Source organism: Oenanthe melanoleuca, chromosome 2, assembly GCF_029582105.1.
Source record: "Oenanthe melanoleuca isolate GR-GAL-2019-014 chromosome 2, OMel1.0, whole genome shotgun sequence".
Lineage (NCBI taxonomy): Eukaryota > Metazoa > Chordata > Aves > Passeriformes > Muscicapidae > Oenanthe > Oenanthe melanoleuca.
In genome coordinates, this window is record NC_079335.1 from 117,080,644 (window position 1) to 117,102,724 (window position 22,081).

The 22,081-nt window shown below is 40.1% G+C and overlaps 1 protein-coding gene across 5 annotated transcripts in view; it reads right to left on the reverse strand.

Annotated features, from left to right (window-relative positions):
* PALS2 (protein associated with LIN7 2, MAGUK p55 family member) overlaps positions 1 to 21,672 on the reverse strand; it is a 58,547-nt gene extending 36,875 nt beyond the window's left edge. For 2 of the 5 annotated variants that reach the window (XM_056482704.1, XM_056482703.1), the window contains exon 1: positions 21,271 to 21,458. The gene's annotated coding sequence lies outside the window, so the exon portion shown is untranslated. Of the gene's footprint in view, positions 1 to 20,744; positions 20,955 to 21,270; positions 21,459 to 21,491 lie in introns of those variants that run through there. The other 3 variants (XM_056482705.1, XM_056482701.1, XM_056482706.1) reach the window with 3 other exon arrangements.
* Positions 21,673 to 22,081: the final 409 nt, after the last annotated feature.

Below are 22,081 nucleotides of genomic sequence, written 5' to 3' on the forward strand. Positions count from 1 at the left end.
ACAGCTGCATCTTTTGGGGGAAAAAAAGAGCACTATTTAAAAATTATCTCAGCAAAGATAAAAAGGGAACAAAACATCAAAACACCCAAAGCAGCAGAATTAAAAGGTTAAATCTTATTTAAATACATATATCATGACCAACAACAAGATATTGAAGCCAGGTACACTAAAATCTAGTATTAAGGAAATTACTTCAGACTTCTCTTTCCTAAAGTATTGCCAAGAAAAATATTTCATAAAACTCAAAGGCAATTAACCTAACTTGATGCTCACTAAGTAACTTTGATGCTTTAAAGATAAGCCTATATAAGTGTTAGGTATTACCAAGTTTTCTGACCTTTTTTAATTAGAGGAAGAATGATGCAAGCTTCAGGCACAGAAATGATTAACTGAAGAAGGACATACAGGCACACACCAGACATACAGAAAAAAAATCTTCAAGCATCACACAGCACAAACCAGAGCATGTACAAGCAAGTCAACTTGTTTTTTTAAAAAAAAAGTTTTTTAAAAGGTTGAATTTTAATTTTTGGGGTTTTTTTTGTGTTTTTACTTTTTAGCTACAGATACTAGGAAAGTATACATTAATGTCATACAAAGACTACTGTACTTTAAATGAATACTAGGACATGCCCCAGGAGAAATTTCAATTTTGGTGAGGAAAGACTGTGCTACCCTTAATTCTTCAACTACTTTAGTAGTTCAGGTACAGGAAATATTAAAACAGATTTTTATATGAAGGTAAAACATTCCCTGGGTAGGCAGTCTTTAAGATAGTACTTTGTACTCAAAAGTTACAGAAGAAATTCAACAAAGTTTCAGAATGTATCCTGTACTCCACTCAAGTTATACAACAGGCTGAGCTTATTGCACACATCCATCATTCTAGCTGGTATTTTGCAAAAAGTAGCTGAAGAAACGTGCATTCTCTGCGCTTCCTCTGGTAATTAATGCCAATTTTTATGTAGTCTAAAATGCTAGCAAAAGAGATGCCACAACCTAAGTACAGCTTTTGAAGTATTGCTTTCTCTAATGTGCACTCTTCCAAATGAATCAAAGCTTTGTACCTGCATTTCTGCCACAGGACTCAGTATAATTTATCTGTTGCAGTACGACAGAGCCTGAAGAAAGCAGGACTTAAAAAATGCTAACATAAGTAAAGACGACAGTTATATAGCACAGGAAGAAGTTACAAACAAACAATCAAACCCAAACAAATGTAAGAATCTGTTTACTGTACCACTTTTCTGGGTGAAACACTTGAGGGGAAGCCATGCAGAACCATCTATAGTTTTATCTTATTCACAAACTCAGCCTAAGGGTAGCTGGAAAGCAATTAAGACTTCTTCCTCAATTAGATCTCTTCTTCACACAAGTAAAAAAATTAGACCTGAAGAGAAAATAAAGAACACCCTTCCAAAGGGAAAGCAGACTTCTACTCCAAGAACATGCTTTAGTCTTGTTGATGGTGTCCAATCAACACTATCATAGTGGATAAGGTAAACAGCTTGTTGGGCCCTACTTCTGAGATCAGGCACCCCAGCAGCAACTGGTTCAACCTTGGCCATCAGCATCTTTTTCCAACCATTTGCACTTTCATCTAGAACACTGCATATGCACTTTCTCAACAAAAGCTAAAATTCTCAGGGATTGTAATGTACTCTACTGTCAGTGTAAATGTCATGGTTCAGAACATTAGTTATAGAGCTGCTCTGTAGTGTTGGTTTGTGCACATCTGCAAAAAAGACAAGGTACTTTTAATAAACAAAATTAGATATTCCACTGTGTAGCAACAACACTGCACCTCCAGAGACCCCTGATGAATCTGATTACCAGAGTTGAGGTTGGTTCCACTGAAGTTTGCATCTCAGGGGTGTCTGCATCCTTGTGTCTGAAGGCATCTGATCACTCAAGAGCATCGGGAGGATATAATTAAAAACAATCCACACTTCAGATAATGGGCATTTCCTTCATCATGGTTAACAGGAAATCTAGATTAAACAATTATTTCTGCTCCCTATTCTTAAGCCAATCTTTTTTACATTTAGCAAACAATGTCTCAGTTTTCATTACTCTAACATAAAGAGGGCAATTTTCTGCCCTCTTGAAGGCTTCTCCTCTCCTGTATTGACCAGGAAAGAAGCCTGGCATAGCTGCCCTGTACCTCTTCCAATCTGCACCTTTTTTCAATATAGACAGTCAGAAGTGTGGAAAATATATCAGACAAGAGTCTCATGAGTGTCTTGCACAACACCATTAATACTTCCCTCTCTAATGATACAGACAGATAATGAGATCTATTTTGACCTTCTTACAATTACGTCATACTGTCAGCTCAATCTACTGGTCTGTCACAACAGTACAAAGGATCACTTTGAACTTCACTCTCCTCCAAAATTAAAAACTGTAAGTGAACAAAATGTCCTCTTTCTTCAATGAAAACACTACATGTGTATTTTGTCCCACTATTACTCTAGGTTTCAAATTAGTTTTTGGCACCTTGTTTTTGGTCCTCTTTTGCTTTAGTGAAAATGCCTAGACAAGGAAATGCACCAGAAGCCACATATCATCCAGATACTGCTGTTGCTTTTAACACCACTTCCTTTTACAGCTTCAAGTGTAGGAGACACAGAGGAATTCTAACAATTAAGAATTTTATGATGAAGAGTTTTGGTATCAAGTGAAATAAGACTGTATCCTAATATATTCTCAGAGTTATTTTATAACGGCAGAATGCTTTTCCAAATGAAAGCATCCAAACTCAGCACTTTCAAAATCTGATTGCTCCATTATGATGCATCCACTTAAAAAAACTACACCTCTGCCCTTTTAATAATCACACCCAGATGTCAACATTTCATGCATGCACTGTTTCAGGCCCCTGCTACTGTGAAGTACTTTTTGAATTATTCCTTCCAAGCTAAAACACTGGATGTATTTAAATTAGAGTTGTACCAGTGCAGGCCTAAAAATATTTTTGAGGTTCCACTATGGATGCTACACAGCATTTGAAAATCTCTTAATAAAATTATATGCAGGAAACAGAAATGCAAGACAGCATTTTGGAGCACAATGTAAGTTAAAGCACTTCAAAAATATTTAGACTATGATAACATATACTTTAATAAAAAAGGAAAAATATATTTAATTACACTATTATTATATGCAGTCCATTTTTCTATAGAAAGGAAAAGACCCACAATGAAATGCTTCCATAGGGAAGTGTTCAGTTAATTCAGAGTCTACTTAATTTCACTCAATTTTCTACCACATCCCAGCCTGAAGGCAAAAAATTTAGGACAGGAGTGAATCTGCAAACAGGAGTGAATCTGCAAAATTTATAACATTGATATTAAATTATCTCTGTCCCAGTACCACAGTTTTCAATTTTACATGACTGCCTAGTACATATTCCAAAAATTTCACTTGAAGATCATCCCTAAACTCTAATGTTCCCACTTCCCCTAAACTAATCTCTCTCATGCACACACCCTCATTTCTGCCCAAACTTACTAGGAAGCAGTAAAAGCAATTCAATAAATTAATGATGTTCTAGTTCAGGGTGACTTGCAACAGGAAAATAAAAAAACATTTACTTCACTACCTTTGCCATATGACACAGTTCTTTCTTATTTTAAGGACACAGCTAAAGCTTTACCCACAAGGAAAATTTCCAAAACACAGCTGGAATGTTATTAGTGATGTAGCGGATACAAATGGCTTTTTCAAACCTGTTTGCCAAAAAACAGTACTTATGTTTCTAAATAGTGAAAAATACCACCTAAAACCTTTGTGTTTTAATAAAGAAATGGCAAAATATGGCATGCTAAGGGCTTACTTGACCTCAGGAATACCCAAAATACATCTCTGTCACTTCTGTAGTGAACAGACTCCATTCTAAGCCTTTCTTTCAATTCAATGCAGTCAAGATTTACACAATTGTCTATTCATTACCCTCAACAGTTCAGTTCATTTAGTCCTTTCAAGGATATGTTCAAGAACCCTGGAAAAGGAATAAAAAGATCAGCTTGACACTTGTATTTTGAAGGGAACTGAAAAACTTTACAGAGTAAGTTACACTGCCCTTAGTCATGTGTTTTACCTCCCGGACTACTTCCCCACATTATGTTACCAGGATACAGGATTTATTCATGACTGTAAATGTTTAATGGAAAGTGGGAAATCTAATTTCAAATTAAGAATATCTAGGCACAATAACATCAGGAAGAATTTATTTCCAGTGGTCTTGGGGCAGCTTGGATTAAGAACTACATGTTTTTAAGGAAACTGCCACTTAGAATACTCTCTTTGAATGTTTGCCACCTTCATTTTAAAGTCAATTTCCAAGTTACTGCAGTAAACCAGAATGACAGTGTTCTGTGTTGTATAAGGTGGGCACAGGCAGTGAAACAGCAAAGGGTATCTTCAAAACTGTATGTGATGGATACTGACATGGCTGAAATTTTCTACTCTATTTCCTCAGAATACCAAGTTGGGTTTCATTAAGTTTTGTTAAGAACTTCTGAATTTTCAGTCGCGCACCCCACCACTCCAACTGAAGCAAAACCAGAGAGCTTTTATGAAAATTTTGCAATTTTTCAGTTTAAATGTTTTGGTGTTTGTTTGTTTGTTTCAGGGCTTGTTTTTTTTTGGGGGGGGGCTGGTTGGTTGGTTTGTTTTTCTTTCCAAAGAAGCACTGGCAAATGCAAAGACAGCTGAACTTTTCTTCTTGAACAGTTCATACTACTGCAAAACTCAGTAAAGGATAATATCTGTCAAGGCTTTTTATCATTTCCTGAGACAGGCAAATTGCTGAGAAAGGTAAATCTGAAAGCAGTGATGTTTGAAACAATAACTTTTACTGATATGACATCATTTTTTTTATAATGGCTTCTCTTGTAAAAATAACACCATGATGGAACGTGGCTTTTTGACTGCATCTGGGCCATGAGAAAGTTTACAGAGGGGAAAAAAAAACAAAAACTTGTAAGAAAATGTCTTTCTCGACTTCAAACTGCAATTGCTGTTTCTTAAAAGCAATTCATACACATCCTCATACACTAACTCTCTTCAGACCTATTTATGCTGAAACAAAAAAGACACATTATCTCAGCTTTTACTCAAGTCCTTTGTTCTGTTGTTTCACACACTGCTTAGAGACGGGAAAGAGGGGAGAGAATTAGTACAAGCAAGTACTAGTAACAACCCTTGTTGGGTTTTGACTACAAAACCTCTCAGATCTGAACAGATTAAGGCCTAGTTACTGGGTATCATTAGCCACAACCACTTCAAATGGCATCCACAGAGAAGGAGAGGATAGTCCAAATTAGCCTATTGAAATACTCCCATGTACTATCAGAAATGGTAGGTTAGAGATCAAGAGTCTCTGTCCCCAGTCTTGGAATTTCAGTGCAACAGATAAATAATAATTCCATGTTTCAGCAAAAAACCAAGAAGGTTTTGTGAAGTCCAGGTCCTGACCTGGGAAAAAGTAATTGCTTTGCCAACCACCTTCAGTGTGGAAGTTGACACTAAATGAGCTCTCAAAGCAGTCAGTCCCATACATGGTTGTTTCTGCTTATCCTAGTCCCCAGTGAATTCCTCTTTCCCTGAAGAGTACTGGACCTGAGAACAATATAAAAAGAGAACAATGTAACCTCCTATGGATAAACTGGTTCTTTGGACAAGACTAGTTTTAAGATTGTGGAATAATTCAACATGAAATTACCTTCAAGTTCCCAAGAAAACTTGAAAGGGCAAAGATGTCTTTGTCAAAGATGTCAAAGATAACTTTCCGGGTGTTACAAGGTCAAAACCACATTGTTGCCAGCACTTACAAATGTCATTAAAAAAACCCCAAGTCCTATCTCAGCAGACAGGTTATGCAGCACACAAGGTAGTAAGAAATAGATGGGAGCTGTCATTGTCTCCTACAAACTTGACACTGAAGGTTAAATGACCTCATTCTTCCTCAGGATTTTCAAAGGTCTGAAATAGAACACAGTCTAGGAATGCATTTTCAGAAGTATAAATTCCTATTTGAAGAAAAGAAATCAACCTGCTTACTTATTTTTGAACCATTATCTCTATTTCTTTCACTTTTCACTACACTTTTCCTGAAGATGTGCCGAACACCCAAATGGAATTTTGATTCCGCTTCCACTTCTCAGAAACTCTGTCTATTAACATGGCCCCCAGAAGACCTGCACACATTCCACTTGCCATGTTGTAGAGGAAAAGTCCTAGACTTAGGACAAAACCTGGCTGTCTCCACTCAAAGAGCAGCTAATACTTTTAAGGAGCCCAGGCTTGCACTTTCCTAAGTCAACAGACCCTGATACCTCAGCTACACGCATCCTAAGAGTCAGCCATGATTGTGTGCAAAGTTGCAAGGACTGCTGGACTGCAAGGACACATGCTGGACTTTAGCTTGCTTTTTGGTCCAGTCAGGAATGGAAAACAGGTTGTAGAAACAGATCTAATAAACTAAATCACATGCAGGCAGACTCCCAAACACCTGTCCCTGGACAGATCCAGTGGCACACTAAAGAAGGCACAGCAGCCTGGTAAGCACTTAACGGATTGCTGGTCCAACCTACTGGCATTAGTTTGCACTTTGAGAGATCCTTTAGAAATGTCAGATCCTCATGTCAAAACTTTCTTTGGAATACTCAGTTTGGAAGAGATCTCAGTAGTAATAACACCATATTGCTTGAAAAGGGACTTTTTTATTTCATTAATATCCTTTCCCTAAATCAAACTTACTGATGGCACCAAGTATTCCTCTACAGTAACTTGCCATGATTATAGCAATCACATTTGATCGTGTAAGAAGGAATTTGTGCTCAATGAGTGAAACATTTGAAACATGAAAGAAGTTTTCTCAGCTGTAGAAAATCTGGCAGAGATTCTGTTTTTCCAAACACAGTGTCAGGATTTAAATACCACATCACTTCTCAGCATAAGTTTTCAGACCCAGACAAGCCAACTTTCACACAGAAGGAATCAACACTTGTTTTTTAATACCAGAGTGACTGCTTTGAATGAGCTCCTGCCAGTAGTTCAAAAAAGAAGCCAAGCCTCTGCATTGAAAAAATCTTTTCACAAATTAATTACCATGCCTCTGTCCAGAACAATGGACATCAAGGGCTATGAAGGATAAAGATTCAATCAGGCATGCATTACATTGGCTCAACAGAGGATTAAATTACGGCTGAAAGGGTAAAGAATTAGTTTAATGATAATTTTTTGATATACACTCTAAGTACTCGAAACTCACTATACAGTCACATAAATTTCACCAACCAGAAACTTAAACATGGACAGAAAAAGATTCTCACCCATGGTAAATACCAACAAGATAGTGCAGAAATCTTCCCCTAAAGGATTGTTACCGAAGACCTACACTGTTCATCGGTTTTCCTAATTCTTTAAATACAGTCCATCACTCTGCAGGCAGTTCTTCTGGAGGTACTTTGAACAAGTACCTTTTTGTGAGAAAGGAACATTTACACAGCACTTTATGTGCTCACATCAGATCTCACATTTTAAATTATCAGGAAGACTATCTTAAGTTCAAGACTCAATAACATTAATAAATGAGTGTAGTAATTCCACCAGTTTTGCTCTACAGTTCTGGGGCTTTCCAAGAACAGGTGGATACAGATTTTTCTGTATGACAGATACAGAAAAACAATGCAAAGACTGATGAAATGGGAAGTTTACAGCACAGCACAAATCTGCTTCATGCAGCAGAGCTGTAAAGACTCCACCATAAATTTGAAGCATGGAAATATCACTGCAACTGCATCCCAGACATTCTTGCTTTCAAACATTTTTACTTGAATCTACTGTGCTAACAGCAAAGCCATGCAATACACAGTGTCCTATGACTTTTGAGATTCCATAAAAGACACACACATAACAGCCATCCAAACAAATTCAGATATAGCACTTCCAACACCATGTGCAAATAATCCTCTATAAAAACTCACTGACTTTAATCCTTTGAAGACTTTTGTTGGATTATATTTTGGGAGGCGTAGAAAATACATTTCAGTGAGTTTAATCACCACCAAGACGCACAAATTCAAGATCATCTTAGTGTCAGATTATCTCTCATGGTTTTTTTTTGTAGTCATCATACCAGCCATCAGAACACAGGCCTGCACATACCCCAACATCACAGTTCAAAGCATTTAGCCAAATACCCTATCATACACAAGAGAAGTTGGTCACCTCTGCAACACAGACATAAAAGTAAAATTTTGTTTGAGAGTTAGAAGTCCTGAACACCTATTTAAAAGTTAATTACTTGGATATTTATCTAATAAAAGGGAAAAATGGCTGGAAAGTAGGCAACACATTATGATGAACTTAGAAAAACCAGATACAGCAAAAGGAGTAGCTCAGTAGGAAAAAGAAAAAAAAAAGGTGAAATGTCTTACATATTCCAGCTAATGGCCCAGAAAACCACACTTTGTCTCTCATTTTTGTTAGTACTACCACATGGTGCTTACACCATGCTGGAAGGGATAGTGTTTAAATGGAACTGTCACCTGTTCCACCTGTCTTCATGCACACAGACTGGCACTTCTGCCTTGAAGATGACACAATGCTTCTTCATGGATGCAAAAGACAGGCAAGTTCCCAATGCTAAATCTCTCACTGCACCCTTCTTTCAGCCTGCTGCCTTTAAAAAAGTTGGTTAGACAATATTCCAGGGAAGCAGAATTTTCTAAAATATTACTGAAAATGCTTTAAGAATAAGTTTAGCTGCAAGCAGGTAACCAGCCCTAGTGACTTCAAAGTTAAGGCATGTGTTAAAGTTGGTTTGGGAATGATGTAAAAAAAAAAAAAGAACAAAAGGCAAGTGACTTACCTGAATGAAAGACTCATTCAGAGGTTTATATGTTCAGATCCCCTCAAAACAGGCTGACAAGAGGTATTTGCATACATTTCCTTAAGTACTAACTGTGAAATGTCACACAGTATAACTCTTGATTAATCCATTAGGTTCATATAGACTCAAGATTTTTCCACTATCTTTCTATTTGCTGCCTATTTCTGTTCACACAAGAAAGTATCCCTCCTGTTTCCTAAGCTTAAAAATCAGAGTAGAGACTAAAACCAAAATGGCAGCTTAGTTGCAAAAAAAGAATGCATACCTAGAATAAAAGCAACCTGTGCTATAGACATTCAGAGATCTTTCTAATATGTTTAAATTACAATTTAAAATAGGATGGCCAAGATCTCAAGAGTCTCCTTATGATTCTTTACTTATTTTTGCCTTTCTTCATCCTTTTAATTCACTCAGAAGCTGCCTATGAGCTCTAAAAACCACGTAACAGAAGCTTTAGCAGGATTCTAATTTTGGTCACAGATAACTAAATAGAGCAATTCTAGATAATATTAGCTGAGATTTATGATGCATTCAACATCTTTAGATGCACAAGAGTATTTTTGGGCATCATTTGGAAAGACAATATTCAATGTACAGCTGGTAAATTTTACTCCTTTTTTCCTCCTATTTCTATAAAAAATAAGAAGCATATTCATGCTGCACGTTCTCAGTTTTTCTCCCAAAGGATCTATTTCTTCAGCAAGAGAAAACACAAGTCTGGTCAAGCCTCACTTTCAAGGCATCAAGACAATCAAATCATAGCTGGTTTTGAGAGTAGAAGTTAGATAAATCTTTGTCACTTCTCTGAACAAGATGTACCAATATTTAGAGGAAGACCTGCCCTCTTGGTGCAACTTGAAATAAGAAAGGTCAGTCAATTTTTTCTGAACTCCACATATGTTATATCTGTTCCATTTCTCTTGCACTATTATTTAACTAAATAAATAAAAAAACCCTCACATAATTATTTGTTTTACCTACCACCATCAAAATCTCTTCTCCAAAGAAGAAAGCTCACCTATAAAAGCCTAGATCAAGTTCTTGGTAATGGAACTGCTCTTATTTTTATATGCTTCCCAACTTCTGTCAAGCCTGAGAGCTTCCACATTCCACTCAGGCCAAACTAGGGGTTTACACTAGGGATTACACTTCCTATTAGAAGATAGTAAGAAAGTCACCTTGAAAAAGTAATTTTTAAAACTTTTTCAGAGAACTGTATTGGGACATTGCTTTATTATTGCTCTTTAACCAATGAAAGGATCAGACGTGACTTTTGCCCATGAGTGAGAAGATGACAGACTGGAAAGTAAAGGGGAAAGAGCTCTTTGCATCTCTCTGAATTCTGGACACTGCATTTCGACAGGCAGTAGAAACTATTTGTGTAACACTAAGCTTTTATTCTGCATGGAAATCACTGCTTGGATTCCAAGATCCCGTATCAAGCTGATTTCACTTGAGAGCACATCTCCAGTTCACCGTTAACACAGGTTAACACAGGTTATTCTTCTTCCTTACGTCACAAGACTGAACCAAGAAGCTTTAAAGCCATTGTGTATTGCTGTAAAAATGGAAGTGTTTTCCAAGTGATACTGAATCTAAAATACTGCTAGCTACCTGTGGAATGACTGAAGTGAGTGAGGGAAAGAAGAGCCAGCTGCTTCAGCTTGCTCCCAGTTCTGCATATAGATACAGGGCAATGTGAAGGGGGACATTAGGAAGGATGCTATTTAAGCACAAAAACTGAGACAGTGATGTTTCCTTATTATCTATGCATTTCCACAGATCAGTTGAACATGCTTCCAGGAACAGGATACCATACTGTCAGACTAACTTGAAAGAGCATTTCTATTGCCAATTGAGAAGTCTTCCCTTTAGCTTCAGACAACTACCTTTCATCAGCACAGACATGTGAGTTCAAAAGACTCAGTGACCAAACAACCCAAAATTCAAATTATTAGAATGTTCTTCCTTTAATCCCAACACACTGTATCTTTCTGTGTTTATTAAAACCCCACACTGAAGGCAGAAGAACCTTTAAAGCCATACTAAGATATTGGCCAAGGTTAAGTCCACCTTATACAAGGTGCCTGTGTGGAAAGCAGGATCAGAAGGAACATGTCACATGGCAGCAGTCAAATTTCTGGAATCAGGTAAATATATAAACAGGCATGCAAGCTCCACTGTTTGGAGGCTAAACATCTGTTTCTGCTGTTTCACCTGGACACATCATTAGGCAGGATGGAGCAATGGCCCACCAAAGAACAACCTGTGGGTATCCTGGTCAGTCTGACACGCTTCCTAAACTAAAATATGTGTAATCATTAATCTGCTGCAAACTTGCCACCAAAACAAGAACTAGTACTGGTTCAATCTTCACAGAAGGCTACAAGGCTGCACGTATCACATCTCAGTTATCAAGCACTTCAGTGAAAATCCATTGTCAATTATTTAAAGAAACTAAACAGTAATCCAATCCAAGGATAAGAGTTTCTCATGTTTAATCAAACAGATCTCCAGTGCACCCTAGCAATTTATGTATGAATACTAGTCCATTAAGAAGTTGAAATGGAAGCATCTTGAATGGTAAAAGCACCCAACAAAAATTACATTAACAATCCACAACCTAATTTAATTTAAAAAAATCTTCAGGTTAAATATTAGCCAGATTCTGGGAGATTACCTAGGGAAAATGTCATGTATACTTACTTTGTTTTTATGCTTTCCTAGACAGTTTATGGATGCTGGGCTTTCTGTTTTACAGACAAGCGTTCTTTTTTTTAAGATACATATGTATGCATATACACCCATACACATTTATATAAAATATATATACACATATATATAAAATACTACATTTTATTAAAAATTCCTTCTTTTTCTGCATGTTTCCATATAGGTATGCAGTCACATGCATGCATACAAACAAAATAAAATATAGGTATTTTTAAAGAGCATTTAAAACCCAGACTGCCACTTCTAATCCATTACTGCTAACAACACTGTCCAGTTCAAAGGGATCAACATATCCTAACACAGGGCAAGATCACATCAAACAAGAGAAAGTTCCTGATGTAGGGTCTTTCTTCAGTGCAATATTAGAGAGCAGGAATCTTTTTCTTACAGGTAGACACACCCACAGCTGCTAACATGTACCTGGTATTTCAGGTCACCTTCTTGCACTTATATTGGCTCCCTAATGACTTGCAGAAGACCAGAGAAAGAAAAAGAGTAGCAAATGTGTAATCTGTTCTTTACTCAGGGATGGACTTCCTGGAGACCTTCAAGTCTTATGCCTTTAGCATTATCAGTCATTCCACTGTGTTAGTTTTCAATCCCTCTGCAAAGCCATCAGATCTTTTTGGAAGCTGCTAAGTTGCAGGCCCAGGGCAATTACATAAGATGTTATTTTAGTCATGAACAACGCATTAAATCTTGGATTCTGCTGCTGTTGCACATTAGCACAATGAATTCTTCACCGGTTTTTGGATAATGTCTACGCACTTGGGAACCATGTTATACTTCTTTATCCCTATCTGGAAGCTGAATTTAAAGCAATACAGACACTAATTTTTCTGGCCCCAGCTTCTTCTCATCAAGTGACATCCATGTCTTCTGTCTTCTTGAAAATCTGCTCAGAGATAATGGGAGCTCCTGATAGATTCTGTGTGGTTTCAGATGCTGCACTGCATGTTAGAAAAAGGAGCTGGATGGACCTTCAGGCTGACCCAAGGACCGGTCTCTTTATTTGAAAACCTACTGCATTCAATGGGACCCAAGTCCTTTCAGGCCTGCAATGGACTTAGGTGTTAGGTAGCTAGGCTGTAGGACTTAATTGACAACACAAGTAACAAATTTTACCCTTTAACATTTTATTTACTTTTGCATTAGTACATAATACTCCTGCACTTTGATACCAGATGCCAACTACAGAACTAAAATGACTGCCTCTACAGATAGCCTGGCTGGTCCTGAATATGAACAGCAAATGATATTCTGAGACTTCAAAACACCAAAGATTTCCTTCTATTGCAAAATGGCGCTATATTATTATAAGGGAAATTAATATCTGTGGTCTTCTCTCATCTACTGCTTAAGTGCATTGCTGCAAAAGTAAGTAAATTCCAAATACAAACAGGTCATTTATATAAATGCATTTGCACCCGATCATGGTTCACAATCATGTATCTAGAGATTTGCCCTTCCTGCTGAAGTTCATAGGAAAAGCATTTTCCTATCTCCCCCTGACTAACTCTGCTGCTCTGTTTATTTCACACTGACTGACTTTCTGTCCAAAGATTTTGTAACAGAGGTAAAAGTAGTAACTTGCTTTATTCATGAAGCTTACTGCCAGAAACTATTGGGAAGATTTCAAACCCAGAACTCTGGAAATACAGATTTAACAAAAACATTGCTCTAGCTAGACCTGGTTAAATGTCACAGTTGAAAGATTTAGTGTGCTTACTCTCTGCTTATTAAGTAAATATTTCCAGTATTTCCAAACTAAGAAACTCTACAACTGAGACTGAATACAGCATAAGCTGTATGAAGTTGAGGAGTAGAACATATACTACCCAAAGGATATAAAGTTATGGGTGAAAAAAAGTTAATGCTAGCCCTTCAAAAGCAAGCATTCTTAGCTTTCCCTGTCTAGTTATAAGGAAGAATGGTAAGCATTAAAAGTGATCTAAATTTTGAAGTAATTACAGAAAAATAAAACTCAATGTATTAACTCACCCTGGAGGAAAAAACAGAGTAATCTAATTCAAACTAGTCTATGGCTGTCCAGAGAGATTACCTCCTGGAAGTACAGTAATTATATTTGTAAAGTAAAATCATTTATGCCTGGGGTAGGGAAGCCCAAGGGATTTTATTTTTTTATTATTATTTGAAGTGTGTAAAAGCTTTATTGTGACATCCATAATGAGAAAAGAGCTTTGTGCACAAAAGTACACATTCTGTGTAATGGCCTTCACCAGAAGTAGTAAACAGGTAAGTGTAACTGGTATGACTGTATCACACCAGATGTCACATATGAACAGACATACAGTTGCACTTTTCCATATAGGGCCCATACATTCTAAGCTAAGCAGCACTCTGTTCTGAAACTTATTATTACAAACATTTTTTGCCAAATTTGTAATTGGATTAATCTTACAATTCTAAAGAAAGGATTCTTAATGGTTTCACTGAATGTTCCTCTGTATAGTTAGGTTTTTTTGCTAGTACCTTACAAATAAAATTACTTTGAAAAAGCCAACCAAGCACTACATTCTTAGGAGCTCAAACCTACTTAAAGTGTCTTAGTTTAACAACTCCAGTTAATAGCAACACCTAACAGTTCCATTCTGACAGTCTCACTGTCATACAAAACTCTCAGAACAGTTGTGGTTTTTGGAGAAACAAGGTGTGTGGTCAAACAAGGCCAAACTTCGTCTTGTCTAAAAAAGAGAACTTTACCAGGATCCAGAAGCTCATGGTTTGAACAGTTAAAAAGAGACAAAGTAAAACAATACCACTAAGTTGAAACCATCTATGAAGCAGTTATCTCAGAAATTTCAAATTACAACAACGCACCTTAAGACCTTCCACTTTATGACAAGTCCTGCTAACAGTCCACCCTTCTCTTTTCCATTTACTATTCATTAGTACCAATGAAGTTCCTCCTTCTGAATGCACCCTCTGCTGCTTTCCTGAACAGCATGGAATCTGATGTAAGACTGAGAACTCTGTGCTAAACTTGGTAAGAATTACACATTTCTTTCTGCTGCTGTTTAATTAGACTGCTGTTTGCAGAACTATTTGCCAAGATTTGACACAGTTAAATGTGCATGCTTCAATTCATAGCTAATAAAAATTCCATTCAGCAGTAAACCTGCCTGCTTCCAGACGACAGCACAAACAGTCCCAGCAGAGACTGCACCAATCTCCCCAACTAATAGACTGCTGGGATGGGAGAGTCATTTTTTTATCAAACTACAAGAGCAAGATCTCTAACTGAATCAATTTTTGGCAACAGCGGATTTTTTTTTAAACGAATGCAGCCACTTATTTGTTAAGAAGCACCAGGTTATTTATCAGCATACTCAGCTAAGCCAGCAGGCATCCGCTCGACAGGAGCTGGCTTCTGTCGCTCACCCCGCGCGGTGGCCCCGAGCCATCCCAGCGCCGCTGTCCCGGTGTGGCCACTGGAGAGCGCGCTTGAGCCGCCTTTCCGAGCCGACCCGAGCGCTCGGGCTCCGCACTCGGAACTTGCAAATCATTAAATACAAAACCCTTTTCTGCCCCTTTTTAATAGCCAAAGACTCTTACCTTCTCACCAGTGTACACACCCAGTCAATCTCCCATTCCAACAGCACGATTTCCAACGATGTCCGGATCCCTAAGACTTACCCGTTGGGAGCCAGTGGGGTGTCTGTGCGGCAGACACAAGAACAGAAAGATGGATTTTTTTTTCCTATCAAATTATTTGTCAAACACACGAGACAACTCAACTCTTCGGTGCTCTCATACCCCTTTCTCTTTGTGTATTTATGGCCTGTCCCCAAAACTGCCCAGTCGTTTCTCCCCTCCAGCAACGGGAACATGAAGCAGACGTGAGGGCTCTCAACCATCAGTCAGAGCAATTCAAGCAATTACTGCTCTGTGACCAGGTAATGTTACAGAAGTGCTGATTAAAACCCAGCAACACAAGTTACCAGTTTATCTTGCTTCCCAAAGCACAATGACTCAAAGGTAGTGTGTCCATTTGATCCCTCTTGTGACAAGACACCTGTGAGATTATCGCAGAGCTAATGATGGACAACTCTTCTCACACAACAGGCTTACATGAAGGTTGAATTTTATCCATGCAGCAAGTGGGTCACCCCACATAAAGCTATGAAAGAACAAAACAAAATTCATAGAGCCAAAATCAGTGTTTCACTTGATAAATAAGCCTCAGGTGAACACTGCTTTAAATACCACACACAGCAATGTACACCCAGAGCTTGTCCTCAGGGAAGATCATGTAAGACAAATGCCAACTGCAACAAGCTCCTGGAAGTTGTTAAAATACGATAAAGATTAAATCTGTATAAAGGAGCTTCACTGGTGAGAAGTGACTGAATCAAGCACTGCTCATCCCATGTTGCCGGTCCGTACCAAATTTAGCATAGGCAGCAGAGCCGTGCCAGTATACTGAGAAGATGGACTGACTGTCTGCCTAACTGGAATTCAGATGACTGAATGCCCTACTGCCACACAGTCCATGAACATTAAGTTTCACTTACCAACTTCTCCCTGTCTGCACGTTCTTTACTGAAGAATGCGTAAACTGAACTTTCAGTTGTTAATTACAGCTTCTAATGATCTGAAGAATGCATGAGAAGCTGTAAGCAACAGTATGACTCCAGCAAAATTAATCATCATGCGATTTCTGTGCAGCTACCCTGTCCTTTGCTACAGCACAACAGCTCACAACACAGTAAGCCAGAATAGTTTGGAAAGGAGAAATAAACTTTTATCTCAACTTCATTTGCTAGAATTCAGTCTGTCTTCCCAGTTTAAGAACTTCTGCTGCATAAGCAGTTTCATCTTGCCAAAAAGACCTCTGTAAACTTCAACAGAGGATCAGGAATGGCATGGGGTGGAATTTTAATAAGATACATAAAGGCTGACTTACCAACTGGCCCACTGACTTGTTAAAAAATAAATCAACATCACATAAAAAGCTGTTGACAAGTTTTAAATACAAAACCTCTGGCATGATCCCTGCAGTCAGATCTCCAAACAATTAATGAATGAACATGGAATCAAATATTTTTTTCATTTTATCATGGATGGAATAATACAGTCAGAATGGCTGATACATCTTTCTTTTATTCTCCTGCTGATTTACTTGAGGGCTCCCCTACCTTGTGTTACTAGTCCAAAGAAAAAACTTTGATCAATCTTTTTACCCTCAGTCTATTTACCCTCTATCTACCTTCCTCTATCCTGTGTTTGGATATTCTAAAAGGTATAATTTAAACTTTTCATTAATGCATATTTGACCAGTGGATGGAGATAATTAGAAAATTAAACCCAAACTATTTGAGTAGCCAGTCTTACTGAAGCAATATTTGGATGCCAGAGCTCTTTCAGTAAGAGGTTTAAGTAAACTATCTTAAAGTAAAACTTTAAACTTTTTTTACATCCTAGTTTTCATTATTTCAACAGTATATTGACAAAATGTTTGCAATCAAAATATGAAGGCTTAAGCTTATTTGAAATCAACAGTTGTGTCTCCACCTACTAGAAAAGCAAATTTAACTGAAACAGTAATTTGATCCTTTGGGATTTGGGTAAGCAGACGCTGAAAGAGGAGCAATGTTTTTGCGTAAGATATAAAGAATTTGCGTGTGTCATGTGTCATCATTTTTGTGTCCCTCTCCCCCAAAAACAAATTTATAGAAATCACTCTCATTCTCTGCAGCAAGCATGGATTTGAGTCCCAACTCTCAAACAGCTCCTTGTTGGAATGTAGAACTAATCAATACTCTTAAAAACATGTATAGGTAATTTAATAAGTAACACTTGCTGCTAGTAAATCTGAAATGTCATCTGATTTTAGCACCTTTCTAATTTCCACCATGGTTTCATGAGACCTGGACACTAGAATGAGTTCTTTAAGTAAGTGATATGTAAAACCCATGGAATGGTTGCTAATATGAAACACCTTTTTCTTTTAAGGCACAGACTTTGAAAATAATTAAAACATGCCAATAAGAGTAGACAACATCCCATTTTTCAATTCTTACTGTTATTATTTAACAAAGGTTGTGAAATTACTGTAACTTCAAAGACTCTAACCCAAAATAGGAATGTAAATGTTTACATATGAAAGAATCCCTGTCCTAACCTCTCTATCTTTTTTTTTTTTTGTCTCTATTATTCTTGTAAGAGTGACATCAGCCATACCTACATAATTCAGGCTTGCTTTATTCTGAAAAAAGCAATTTTAAGCCACAGGATAGCACATTACCATCACCATGCTTTGCTGTACTACAGCTTTGCTGTAGTATCACCCAAGATCCAACTGCAGATGCTTACAATGACCACGGAATCATACAAGCCCTCTAACGGCGCTTGTGACCAGCACATCTGTATTTCAGCCTGTCTCTTGTATGTTACTCTGAACTAAATTCACTCTTCTCCAGCACCCTCTATGAACTTCTTCTCTTGTGGGGGATAGTAAAACCACTTTTCACTCTCACACACTTACTCTTAACCCCACCATCATATTCTGTGTCGTATTTCCACACAAGTAAGTCCAATAGTGTCTGTACCCCTCCAGCTGCAGGATGCTTCTAAAAATTCAGGTTTTTACCACATGTGCAAGGTCAACCCTTCCAGGGTTTATCCATTTTTAGTTTAATCACAGAGCATGACAGGGCATTTTATTTTAACATATGTGAGCATTTCAGCCTTTCAGATCTTGACAGTATTATTCTTTCCACATCTGCATGGAGATTGTCACAATCCCAAGTGCATACCTGTCTCTTAAGCAAAAAGAAATTCCTCCCACTTCTTCTTCAGCAAGAGAAAAGATTCACTCATCAGTGTCCTGCACAGAAGATCAAAGGGCACTAACAAGCCTGGGACAGTCACACCCAGTGAGAACTTTAAATCACTTGACAGAAAGTATGGGTTTAAAGCAGGACATTGAACTTCTAGAAAACGGCATTCAAACTACAATTTCTACAAACAAATACATTTAGAATAACACAAGAAATCGCTCTACAGAGACTCATACTAAAGAGTCTTTTGCTTGTCATTTTGGTATTATAAAGATTTCTCCAGCTCACTGACCTCTGTTTCTGCACACAGAAATACCAAACACATGGACCTAACAGCAAGCTGGAGCTCGATGCTGACTGAAGGTACCCAGTATTTGAGGATAATGCTCTGATCACATCCTTTACAACTTAAAGCCAAATTATTTGATCAATTACTTGGTTTTCCTGCTTTTACTATGGTTAAATATCAACTAAAAATGCCAAAACTAGTAAGTAATACTGCCAGGATTTCTGTTCCTTTCTGCCTCCCTGACCTTTACAATACACACAGATTCGAAAAAAGAAAAATAAAGATCAGATTTAAATTTTATGCTCTAAATAAGAAATGTCCTAAAAGTCAGGGTTCTTGCAAATATTCATCCTATTAGCTTTTGTTAAGACTTGTCCATATTACTCAGGCACATTTTCACTACTTCCTATTTTTCTTTTATTTAAAAAAAAAAAAGAAACCATCATGATTTAAGAGTTTCCACTATTTTTAAAAGAAAAAAAAAGGCACAAGGAAAAGGTAGTTCAAAAAAGGTCCAATTGCACATATGTTGCAACAGCTTTTCAATCATTTTAGAGTCTTAGATTATGAAATTGGCCCACTAATAGAGCAGCAGAACAGATACCATTCCACAGAGCTAGTACAGTATATTTGTCAATAATTTCCATATTAATTAGTTCTCAACAAGACAAGCTGAAAGAGCAGTGATCCATAAGATCTAAAACAAATGCAAGCACCCTGAGTTCTAGAAAGATGAATATGCACCCTTTTGGTTAGATGTCAAAGATGCCATTAAAAAAGAAACAAATAAACGAAAAACCACAAAACCTAAACAACAAAACAAAAACGTAGCAATGCTACCAGCGATGTGATACCTCAGTACTGCAGAATTTCACAGCAACACAGATCTCAGGCAATCTATCCAGTGCATTACTCTGAGAAGCAATTAAGGGCACAAGATCATCAATTCCAAGCATTTCAAGGGAGGGAAGAGGAAACTAAAGATTTCTCTGAAGGGTCCTTTAAAAAACCCATTTAAATGAGTTCAACTAGACTCCAATTGTCAGCACTTTATTTAAATGAGAATTTTCTCTATGTCCTTTTCAAGAAGGATTTTTTGGCAGATGTTGTATGGTCCGGCCACATGTCAAAGTGTTAAAAGCCAACCACCTCAGCAGAAATAAAAGGAAACGTTATGATGCTAGTGTCAACCCCACCAGTTTAACAGACACTATCTGTTCAGAAGGAGCATGCTAAAATTTCAAAGCCTCCTCTAGTCCGACATCTATTTATAGTTGCCCAGTCTCTGTACAATTTCTCACAGCCTCTCCTCCTCTCAAAGCCAAGTGGGAGAACTTTAATGGATAAAATTCTGGGCCTTGTGCTGCAAGATGTCCAGAAGACCTGCAACTCTCCTCCAGCAAATCCATGTGCAAGGACACCAGGTGCTGGGAGAAGAGATTGGTCGAACCTATGCAGCAGCCAAATACACGGGATAAACCTTCCCCCTCTGTTTTAGGAACACACACATTTTTCCTCAGCCAGCAAGTTGAGCGTAATGAACCACATCAGCATCAGAGCTTCTGCAAAAGACACCAGTCTGCTTCCTCCTCAACACCGAGCAACAGCCCAAGCCAGCTGCCTTTCAAGACAAGACAGAAGCTATCCAAGCCAGCTTTGATCCCCGGACAGCAGCAATGTCATGCAAGCACCTTCCCAACTACAATGTACATTGCACTTTCCTCAAAGAAATCAAAGGCTGCTGACTTTTTTTCCGTGCAGTCTCTGCCACCCAGCCACGCACGTTTTTTTTAAAGCCCTGATCCAGGTCGGCTCTCCTTCACCTCCATCAGATGTGACACCGCGGGAAGGGTGCAGATCTTTTCCTGCATACGGAGCACCACGCCACGGGCTGAACTCTGGTCCAAGCTCCGCACATCCATCCCTGGTGCCTCCTCTCCTACACCCACATCCACTTGCCTGTAGTACTCGTACAACGACCGAGGAGATGACAGCACTGCTGGAAACTCCTACCCACCTGATCACAACCACATTTTCGCCCCTTTCCCCAGTCAGAGGCAGACGGAAGGGGAGGGTTGACTTCCTCGGGTAGAAGATAGGCAGGGAAAGGCCGGGGCAGGGATCAGGAGAGGAAGAATCACCCCAAAGGGAGAGGAGATAATCCCCGAGAGGCGAGGCTGCGGAGGAGCATAAACGCGGAGGGAGGGACAGGGACAGCGAACTGGGGGGATAATCCGGCAGGGAAGGGGGGAGATAATCCCCTCGGAGCGGGGAGGTGCAGGATCCCGGAGAGGGAGGGGCGGGAAACCTGATAATCTCCAGGAGGAGAGAAAATACCGGGAAAGGGGGTGGGGGAAAGAGGGTGGGGGAAGAAGGGTGGGCGGGTGGATAATCCGGAGCGGCAGATGAAGCGCGAGTCTCCCGGGGACGCATCCGGAGGCGGGAGGAGGAGGGTTAATCCCCGCTCCAGGGGCAGAAATCCCTCTTCCCGGACCCCGGCGCTGCCATGTTCGCTCCCCTGCAGGCCCGCCCGGCCCCGCTACCTGCGGACGGCTCTTCCCGCCTCACGCCGCACGCACACGGGGCGCCTCCGCTCCCGCCGCCGGGTCCAGGGGCTCGGCCGGGATGGCTGCGGGACCCCGCCTCCCACCACCATTTCCCCGCCGGCCGGGAGGCACCGGAGAAGCGAGCAGCCGGGCGGGCGAAGCCTCTCTCCCCGCCCCACCCCCGCACACGCGACCTCCCCGCCGGTACGGGAACTCACCGGCCGGTACCGAGTCCCGCCGCTGCCCGCGCCCTCCTCCCTCAGCGGGCGCCGCTCGGCCCCATGGACGATCCCGGGCGCGCGGGGCTGCCGGAGGGACGGCGCGAGCCGGAGGTGCCGCCGCCGCCGCTCTGCGCCCGCCTCGGCGCGCGCCGCCGGCGTGGCTGTGGCACGCGCTCCCGCCGCCGCTCCTCCGCCCCGCCCACCCGCGGCGAGCGCGCGCGCGCGCGGCCTCCGCGGCAGTGGCGCGCGAGCGCCTCCCCCGCCTCCGCCTCGCCCCCGGCGCGAATGAGAGAGTGAGAGGGTGAGCGGGAGTGTGCGAGAGTGAGTGTGAGTGAGTGTGAGTGAGTGCGAGGGGGCGGCAGCGCTCGGCGAGTGCGTGGGAGCGCGCGTGACTGCGCGTGTCATGGCGGGCGCGCGCGTGTCACAGGGCGCGTGTGCGGCAGCGCGCGTCCGTGAGGCGGCGGCGCGGGGCCGTGCGGGGACACGCGCGCGTTCCTGTGACAGCACGCGCGTGCGTGTGTGTGAGGGCCGCCGTGGGTGCTGCGCGTGCCCGTGGGTGCTGCGCGTGCCCGTCCGCGTCCCCGCCG